This window comes from Nicotiana tabacum, chromosome 22 (genome assembly GCF_000715075.1).
Source record: "Nicotiana tabacum cultivar K326 chromosome 22, ASM71507v2, whole genome shotgun sequence".
NCBI lineage: Eukaryota > Viridiplantae > Streptophyta > Magnoliopsida > Solanales > Solanaceae > Nicotiana > Nicotiana tabacum.
In genome coordinates, this window is record NC_134101.1 from 102,632,209 (window position 1) to 102,642,296 (window position 10,088).

Genomic DNA, 10,088 nt, shown 5'->3' on the forward strand with positions numbered 1-10,088 from the left:
TTTGTGGCGACTAGGTCATCCACGGGCTCATGCATTTTCGACTTCATTCAATGCACTCCTGATTCCCGCTCCCTAAGGTGAAGGTACCGCCGTTGGTTCATTTTTCCAAGGATGCATTAACTACATCCGTCGGTCAATCTTTCGAAGCCTTAATGACCGTGTCGTAATCCCCTATAGATGGGGATGTTCTGGCATTGTCTTTCTTATCCCAGTACTTTTGTTGGCTTGCTTGTATATTCCCTCTTACCATCTTCTTCTACCTTTGAACATTATGCTTGGGGTTCATGGCCTCAAAGCCGTTAGGCGGAGCTTCCTTAGACTGTGTTGCGGCCTTCTGCCGGGGCTTCCCTTTGTCGAGCATAACCATGTTGTCCTGTTACTGCCATGGTTGTGAACATGTTCACTGTGGCTACTGTTGTTGGCCCGAGATGATGATGGACGGGCAGCTAGTTTCCCTCTCATGTAGACAGTCGTTCGGATCATGCACCGTTGATCAAAAGGGGGCTCAGATTAAACACCGCTGCTCACCTTCATACCCCGGCTCGACGTAGTGCTCTACTCTGAGTCGGGGGCTTGCATGGCTAGACGTTCCAAGAAGTAGATTTTAAGTAGTCGTGCAAGTGGGACCGGAGGTTTTTCGGTCCGCTGTCTCTCCGAGGCTCCCTTGGCCAGAGAGGGTCCTCGAACTTTGGAGAGCTATGGCGTTTTTTCATCCCTCCCTGCCACTCACTTTGCCCCTTGGGGATATCAGTGTGGAAGGCTAGGATGAAACTCCTAAGGATATGCATCCGGAGGCACCTGCTGCGGACCTTCGAAGGTGGACCGGTCTTCAGGCTTTGCATGTGCATCCCTTTGTCTCTTCCTTCATGCGTAAAGATCCTTCGTAGGCTTTTTGTAATTGTATGCAAAGACACTCGAGGGCTACTTATACACAAACTTTTATGAATAAGAATGCATTTTACAGACTTTTGGTTTGCTCATTTCTGTATGCTCTCATGCCCTTCGAGGCCCTTTGAATGCCTTCTTTTATTTGTTAACTGTTGATATCTGACTTGGGTGCAAACATTATTTCTGATCCTCTGCTGATCGACGTGGCTCTCTTTCGAACCCATCGTCGTACTACGGACCAATCCTAGATTGATCTGAAAGGCCCGGGCTACCGAGGCCCTCCGAGTTGTATGGAGATAATGCGTCGAATTTCGGGGCCTTCGGGAATGTTATCCTGAATGAAGGTTAGCTTCGGGTACCCGGGGGTCCCTTTTGATCCTGATGTAGATAGCCCTTTTTAAAATGTATAAGATAGAATTTTGTTGAGCAGTTGCCTGTACTCAGGTGCTGCCTCGGACCTTCGCGGAGCTTTCGTGATCGGAGCTTCTTGTGTTTATTCCTCTTTTTAGAAAGAAGGAACCATGAGACCAGGTACTTGCCTTGCATCGAGTGATGGCGTTGAAAGCTTCCCAAAGTCCGACTTCTCCTTGGCAGGGATCCTCGGGGTAGAGCTCTGTCTCGAGATTGGAGATAATATAGACAATTTCTCGAACTTAGGCTTCTCGTCGAAGGATGCTTTCAGAATCGGGTATGACCCGATTGATCTGCATCGAGGCTGTAGGTTTCTCGGGGTTCACTCCGGGTAGGCGAGTCGTCGCTGCTTCTTGCGTATATATGGGGCGGCTTCGGCTTTTTCGCAATACCTCACTATTTTTTAGATAGCCACTTTTCCGCTTTGGCATAGGGTACTTCATCTCTTCAGGCACAAAAAGTGTTGGTGCACGCCCTTGTTTTGACATGTTAGTTTTACCATAGTCATGGAAACCACTTCGGGGCCAATCTGGCAGGGAACGGGGAGTGTTTCTCCCGGCGCTCAGGATCTGAGGGAGTTTGCTCTGAAGACGACGTCTTTGATAAGAGAGGAACATCTGGAGATGGTGAGGAAATACTGTGGATGGAACTAGGGGGTAGCACTGCAGGTGCTTCCCCCGGATGAGAGTATTACGGACTCTACTGATGGATTCTTGAGCATATATCTGTATCCTTTCGTGTTCGGTCCTCTTGACAGGGCTGTGCTTAACTTTTGCTTGAAGTATCGAGTTACTTTGGCGCAGATACATCCGTCGTTTTGGCAGGTGGTACGGATGATAAGGCTCTTTGTGGAGGAGGCTAGGCTTGAATTTATGCTTAACCATCTCGTCAGGCTATATCGGCCCTTTCATCACAAGGGCCTGCTAACCCTGAGGTGTCGTTCATCCATGCCTTTTGTAGTTGATGACGAAGAGGACGGGGGTCAAGAGTGGGCCGGTTAGTTTATCCAAGCCCGGACGGTCGACATTATCCTCGTGGAGATTTTGCCATTCTCCGAAGGGTGGAATTATGCACGTGAGCGGAGCGTCTAATGCTTTTTCAGATTTTGCCAATAGCGAAAATCAGTTGAGTAATAACGTTGTCTCCCTTGTTGAAGCAACTTCATGGATGCCGGGCGAAGTCCTCGACCTGCCCGGCTGGGTCCGGAGGCTGGTGACCCATTCGTCCTGCGATGAGCGTCGATGGCGAGCTGTATTCCGTGCCAGATGGGTAGCGAAATACCACGGTATATATGCATGCTGCCTTTGCCTTGGCCTTCGTATATTTGAGGTAATGCTTTCCCCATTCATTCGTACTGGATTCATCTCTTGCAGATATCGGGCAGTTCCTTGGGATGAGGCGATGCTCTTCCAAAGAAGTGAAGGAGTCGTCAGCCTCCGAGCCGAGGTACAAGGGCAACAAGGGGGATCAGCATCCGCGGTGTGATGGAGCTTTTAGTGGTGCTGATCGAGCTCGTGCTTCCAAGGAGAGGGAATCATCCGAGTCTGCTACTCCCGAAGTACCTGATTTTTGGTCGGCAGTTCCTTTGAGTGAACATACTGTGCCCGAGGTCAGTTCTCCTAAGGCTGAAGAGGCAGGATCAACAGAAGTGTGTTTAGACTTCGAAGAAGTTCGTCAGCTTCACTTTGTGGTGAGTTTGGGCGTAGTTCTCCTGTATTCCGTGTCCTCCTCCCTTTATTGAACTTTCCTTGTGCAGGCCTATGATAGGATTATGTCTGAGCTGCTCCGTCAATTGGCCAAGCTTCAGAAAATTCTAGATGAGGGCGAGTCCCTTAGGTTCCTTAGCGAGGAGAAGGAGGTTGAGTTGCAGCATTGGCAATATGAGGCGTACCGGAGCTTGAATTATGAGAGCTATTTGACGGATCATCTAACTTTTTACGACTCGTGTTTTGCTCCATTTAGACCTTTGAGGTTCCCCTTTTTGTTATATTAGCTGCAAAAAAGGGCGGAGGCCTTGGAGTACCTTAAGGGCGATGTTGACCGCGCCAGAACTGCCTATGGTGAGCTGAGGGCTCAGGTGCAAGCTCAAGCTTTAGAGGAGGCAGGTGCCTCGGCCAAGGTCCCTACATTCGAAGCCCAACTTCGCTTGGCTCGTGATAATGCCGAAGTCCAAGCGGATATGATCGGGAAACTCGAGTCTGACCTCTCGAAGATCAGGGCTAAAATAATTGATGCCCGGGCTGAAGCGGCGCTAAGCCGAACCAAGGTTGATCAAGAGATGGCGATTCGTATGAAAGATGTTGCGGATGGTCAAGCCGAGTTGAGGCGAGCCCTCGACCGGGAGAAGAGGATCGATGTTTGTTACAAATCCCGAAGAGAAGTACTCGAGGAGATTGGTGTGAGGGGCTTCGTTCTCACAGAGGAATTGGCTCGAGCAAGCGTGGACGAGCGCAATGCGCGATCACTTCTTGATGACGAGGCGAAGAGCGAACCCAGCAAGTTGTAGCCCTCTGGGGCGGAGCATAGATTTTGCCGTTTTGTCGCTTTGTTTTGATATACGTAGAGCATGTCTGTAGATGGAAAGTGCGCCTTCTTTGCGTATGTAATATAAGAGGAAACTTGAAGCTTTATTTCTTCTACATCTGTTACTGCTTTTGATCAGGCAGGCTGGTTTCGGTGTTTGGCGGGATCCTCGTAGGTTCGGAGCTGATCGGATAGGCCCGGGGGCTCTTAAGTTCGATCCTTGACGTGAGCAGGCGCTGGGACCTCTGTGCTTTGCCCGGCTGTTTGCGGGCAGGTAGTAATTACTCCTATTTCTTTCCTTCGGGCATTTGCCGTTCAGACTATTTTGGGTCCAGTCTCCGAGTCGCATTGTGATTCGAGCTTTAATTGACGCTTAAGTTCTCTTTCGCCTACATAGACGGATGGCGATGGCCTTTTGTGCTATTTTTTGGTCGTCGAGACCTTTCCATATGTGGCCCGGAGGCTCACTCGGCTGGTTGATAGTGGCATTTATGCTGTGCCCTTAGGCATTTTGTAGCTTAGCCATTTCGGGTCCAGTCTCCGAGTCGCATTGTGATTTGGGCTTTAATTGACCCTTAAGTTCTCTTCTGCCTGCATGGGCAGATGGCGATGGCCTTTTGTGCCATTTTTTGGTCATTGAGACCTTTCAATATGTGACCCGAAGGCTCACTCGGCAGGTTGACAGTGGCATTTATGTTGTGCCCTTAGGCATATTGTGGTTTAGCTATTTCGGGTCTAGTCTCCGAGCTGCGTTGCGATTCAAGCTTTAATTGACCCTTTAGCCTTTTGTGCTATTTTTGGTCATCGAGACCTTTCCATATGTGGCCCGGAGGCTCACTCGGCTGGTTGATAGTGGCATTTATGCCGTGCCCTTAGGCATTTTGTAGTTTATCCATTTCATGTCCAGTCTCCGAGTCGCGTTGCGATTCGTGCTTTAATTGACCTTTAAGTTCTCTTTCGCCTACATGGGCGGATGGCGATGGACTATTACGCTGTTTTGGTCATTGAGACTTTTCGATATGTGGCCCGGAGGCTTGCATAGTTAACTATTTTGGATCCGGACTCCGAATCAGGTTTACGATTCGAGCTCACTTTAATCCTCAAGTTGTCAATTTTTTAGCTGGCGACGATGGCTCTTATGCTGTTTGGTCATTGAGACCTTTTAATTGTGGCCCGTAGGCTTGCTTAGCTGGCGACAATGGCTCTTACGCTATTTTTTCCCGTGGGCTTTTTGTAGGCTTTGTTTTCCGCTCGTTAAGGTCTTTTGAAGATTTTTGCCTGACCCGTCGTTGGTTCCGGAGAACCTCGATTTCAATCGTTATCGGTGATATTTGAGCACCTCGGAAGGTTCATAGCTCGTAGGCTGAGTAGGTCGAAGCCTTTGTGATTTGGAGCTGACATGGTCGAAGCTCGTTTCTGCCTGTTGAGGGAAGCCTATTTTAACCAGTTCTTTCCGAAGTATATTCGAAGTAGTGGCTTGAGATTTTTGTTTAGCGATGGTCGGGCGTCCCCGAGTCACGTTAATATGGCTGTATCAGCCGCTTTGACCGTAGTCATATGTGTCTGGCTGGAGCCATTTTTGATCTCAAGTGACAGTTCAGGCATCTACACCGCGGGCCCTTTCGGGATTCTTACAAATATGACGTATAGCCTGAACTTCGGGATTTTCATTCCTGTTGAAGTCTTACAGTTTGCCATGACTATTGAGGTCTTACAGTTTGTGTAATATAGAATAGATCTGGTTACGTCGAGTCTGCATGCTAGGGGTCTTACAGTTTTGGGTTTCCCAGCAAATGGCGATTGGCGACGAATGACAGTCTCCGAGTCATCGAATTTGTTTAAGCATGAAGACCGTTTTTCATGAGCTTGGAGTTGCCTTGTAGGGGCTTTGTGATCCCGGAGTTCCGACCCAGGGGTCGTGCGAATGCTGAATTGCTGACGCTAAGTCTCCGAGTATTTCGGCACGCGTTTGGTGGAGAGGCCCCTGTCGGGGATATACTTAAGATTTCCTTGCTCAGAGAATAAGGTGTTGAAAAGATATCCTTTTATTGCTTGGTGTAGACATATATCGTCGTGAGCTCGGCCCGTACCGGTGCGGCTTCTCAGATCATTTGATTCGGTACATAATTCCCGATTGGGGTTTAGTCTGCCATTTCTCGGTCCTCCAGAGGGGACGGTGTCCTTAGAAGCAGATCATCGCTTCATTGTTGGACTGTAGAAGAAGGCCTGCAAGCTTATCGGATCTTCCTTTGGGGGTACGCTGCCCCGCTAATAATCTTGCTGACAAGGCCCTCTTTGGGGCGGAAGCCCGACTGAGGTCAAGGGGTTTCCGGGTGGAGTTAGGACCTCCGAATATCCTGGCTAGCTGTCTGCATACAGGTTAGCAAAAAAATAACAAGGGAGTAAAGAAATCCTTCCTCACCGCGAGATGTATAGGCGACATTTTGAGATTTGGTATGCTCTTATTCTTTCGGGGCGTGAGCCCTGGTTCAGCCCTCCACCGTGTCTTATTAGGCTTGGCCGAAGATATGGTTTGCTTACCCTTTGATCCTTTTGAGGGCGGGGGCATTGATGCCGGTGATGCGTCATATGGTGAGGAATTTCCTCTTATCGCGTATTGCTCTCCGTTGACTTATTTTGGTTCTGCCCTTTGCAAGGGGTTCCACGGTTTTGGCGAAACGGAGCCGACGCTGTCTCCGGGTGGTATGCCGGCGGTCGTCTGTGCTTTGCGCCTCTTCCGATGGTGAGAGCTCGACGCTCTGGCCCGAGTTCATACAGGCCGTATTAAGAGAATGGTCTTTGTGGGGATTCGTCATTAGGAATTCGCCAGGGATTCAGGATGCAGGAGTGATTTGGTCCGTTAGCCCAGACCGCCCTATTGACTTTGGTTCGACATGGTTGTTGTACGTGATTGAACCACCTAAATTCATGAACACATGTTTTATTTGAAAATAGATCAAATGAGGGAGAGGGTTACCAATGCGTCAGTGTGATGCCGAGGCGAAGTATCGATGTCCTTTTCCCTGGATGTAAGGGTGTCTTCCGGAATACTTCCCTGGACCCGTCTTTTCCTGACGGTGAACATTCTCACTTTCCATTTTATGAGTCCTCGGAGGGTGTCGCCGCTTCTTCACTTTCATGGTAATACGTTGTGGCTTGTGCACTTCATCCTTCCCGGTTGCCTTTCTTCCTTGCGGCTGGACTCGAACCAGGCTGCTCGATGGTACTCGGCGGCAACTTTTATTGAGTAACACAGCTATCAGCTTTCCGCGATAGGGGTCATTTTTGACCCCGTGGCCCTGCGCGCCCTACGGTTCTCGTGTCAAGTTGTGGTTCTTTTGAAAGGGTCTTGGTCGAATAGGCCTGGGTCGCTCAGCACCCCTGTTTTCGCTTATGGTGATCATGATATTTGGTATAGCGATGTTGAAACCATGTTCTGCTGGTTGCGTCTCGTCAGATCTGGTTCTACTGAAAGTTCCTTGAGGATGTTGCCCTCAAAATATTTCCCTACCGTTGTGAGGTAGGTCGCATTTTGTGGCATTCCTCCCATTCGCGGCGCATGGATGGTATCTCCACTTATTCGGCATTAGTTTCTTTGTTGGGGCCTGCTTGGGTATATCGGGCCCGTAAAGGCTCCCGAACGGTTGTCCGTGGCCCTGATTCGTGACTCGGTGTCGGGTACGGGCATACGGCCAGATCTCGGCTGGGTATCTGACTAAGCGTCGTGTGAAAAGACCTGGGGTCATCGGGCATGCCTCGTTTAAACTTCGGGCGAAGACCTGTGTTGATCAGTCATCCAAAACCGGGGACGATCTCACTCGTCCTGTTGGAGAATAAGGTGTGACTTCCTGAGGTGTTTCATTCTCTCTTTGTTCGGCCTCCGATGTATCAGGCTCTTGCATTACTATTTCGATGGCATTGGCGCATGCTTCTACGGAGGAATCTGCTGGTACGGTAAACGAGTATGTAAGACCGGGCGCTAGGCTGTGGCACCACATCATGGTTTCTTTTGAGAGTGTTTCTCCGAACTTCTTCAACGAGACGGGCTCGAACTTATCATCTTGAAGGTCGTTGCCTTTCTTCGCGCAAGTATAAGTGGTGGCACGCTCGTCGGGATCTGAGGTCCTATCGCGCCTGGGGAGTTCCGGCATTCCGAATTTCCATGAAGTGGGTTTCGGGACCGCTGCCGCTGGGGGGAGCTATTGCATGAACTTACATGAACCTAACTTGATCCGTTTGGAGAGATCCCTGAGCATCTTCGTTATGGCGGGCTCTGTTATTGATCCATCATTGCTTGGTCTTTCGGGTACTCGTTTGGCGTAGAGAGCTATTTTCAGCGCTGACGTGCTGGGAGTCATTGGATGGCTCTATAGCTGAGCGATAGCCAACTGTTGTGCCTGCAACATTTGAAAAATATTGTGAAGGCTAACTTCCTGTGTTTCCCGAGCCGGGGTTTGTTGGGCTTCCTGTTGGTTGATATGCTGAATGCTCCTGTCTGTATGAGAAGTTTCGTCTACTTGCTATGCGTCCTGTGAATCTGTGTCCACTGGAATTGGCCCAGATGGGTTATCGGGGTTCCGCGGCGTCGTGCCAGCCACTGGAACAGCCTTGCCGTTTCCGCCATGATTTTCGGGGTGGTCGTTCTCGACTTTGCTTACCGAGCCGGACATTTTGACCTGAAATCAAGAGATCTTGGACAAGAAAAAGTGTGAAAGATAATGTGCGTTTGTGTAATGAAACTAGAAAGAAAATAATCACTATTATTTTTAGCCCCACGGTGGGCGCCAAACTGTTTACCGTGAAAATGGTAACAATAATTAAATTTGTAAATGGGATTCTAAAAATACGTGATTTATTCCCGAGCTAGTTGCTAGAGCAGTTGATGATAATAATATGGAATATAATGATGAAAAGTTAGCTAAAATGAGATAGTAATTGAACCGTAGGGCCTGCTGCCCGGGTATAGGTCTGATCGATGAAGGACCTCGGGGTCGACGTCGGGGTCAAGCTCGAGCTATCGAGGATAGTCGGAGATGGGATAACAATTGACAATATAATTAAACAAGGCTCTTTATGGCCAATAATAAGGCGTGCGATGAAGAACGAGTAAGAACACGATGAATATTGAGGTGGCCTCGGGCCAGTGAGAACGAACAAGTTAGAAAGAAAGAGAGAGAGAGAGAGAGAGAGATTATTGCACTTGTGGAGAAATGGAGCAACATTAGTCTGTTACAAGGTAGAGTGAGTCCCCTTTATATAGGAGGGGAACTCGGCTACAAGTACATGGGAGTTAAGTACAAAGTATGGAGATGGGATGGCTTGACGTGATGCCTCAGCATTGGCTCTGGATAGGCCGTCCCTATTAGACTTAGTTGCGTGCCTTGGGAGCTTCCCCCTTTGTCCTGGCATCGATCTCCGTTTTTTCCTAAGTCGGGCCTTGATGAGCCCCGAGGTTGGGAACTCGGTCGTGGCCTCCCGCCCACGGGGTCTCGAGGCGTTCTTCCGAAGTGACTTGACAGCAAGAAATCAAGTCCTCTGATTTTGCCGCGTGCAATAGTATATTGTATACTGTAATGTGTATTGTGTCAGTATAGATATATACTCCCACAATATATTGTATACTGTAGCGGTATACTATTAGGTAACTATGTTCCTCTTCGATTATTATAGTAAACTATTGCAGTATATTGTATAATATAACAGTATACTGTTGCAGTATAACTATATACTCCTACAATATATTATAAACTGTAGCGGTATATTGTTGGGTAACTGTGTTCTTCAATTTTTAACTGAAAAATTCGATCTCAATCACCTCAAATCAGCTCCAAATGCAATCAAATTTCAGTATGAACTTCCAGAAGGTACTATAAGCAATATTTAATAGTATCCACTTTGAATCAAACAAGAAATCTTCAAAATAAAATTTTTAAATTCAAGAGCTTCAAGCCCAACAATGGTGGATATTCAAATACACATGAAAATTCATATCCGGGAATCTTACTTGAAGGTACTATAAGTAATATTTTATAGCACCCATATCGAATCAAATAATAAATCTTCAAAATAAAACTTCAAATTCAGGAGCTTCAAGCTCAACAATGGTGGGTCTTCATACGCACATAAAAAACAAATTTGGGAAACTTAATATATAACCACAATAACACATGGGTTTAGAAATACAAATAAATACACAAAAAAATAATATACTAATGTAGAAAGAGGATTTTTGAGTGAAACTCATGCACAATAATATTGAAAACTTA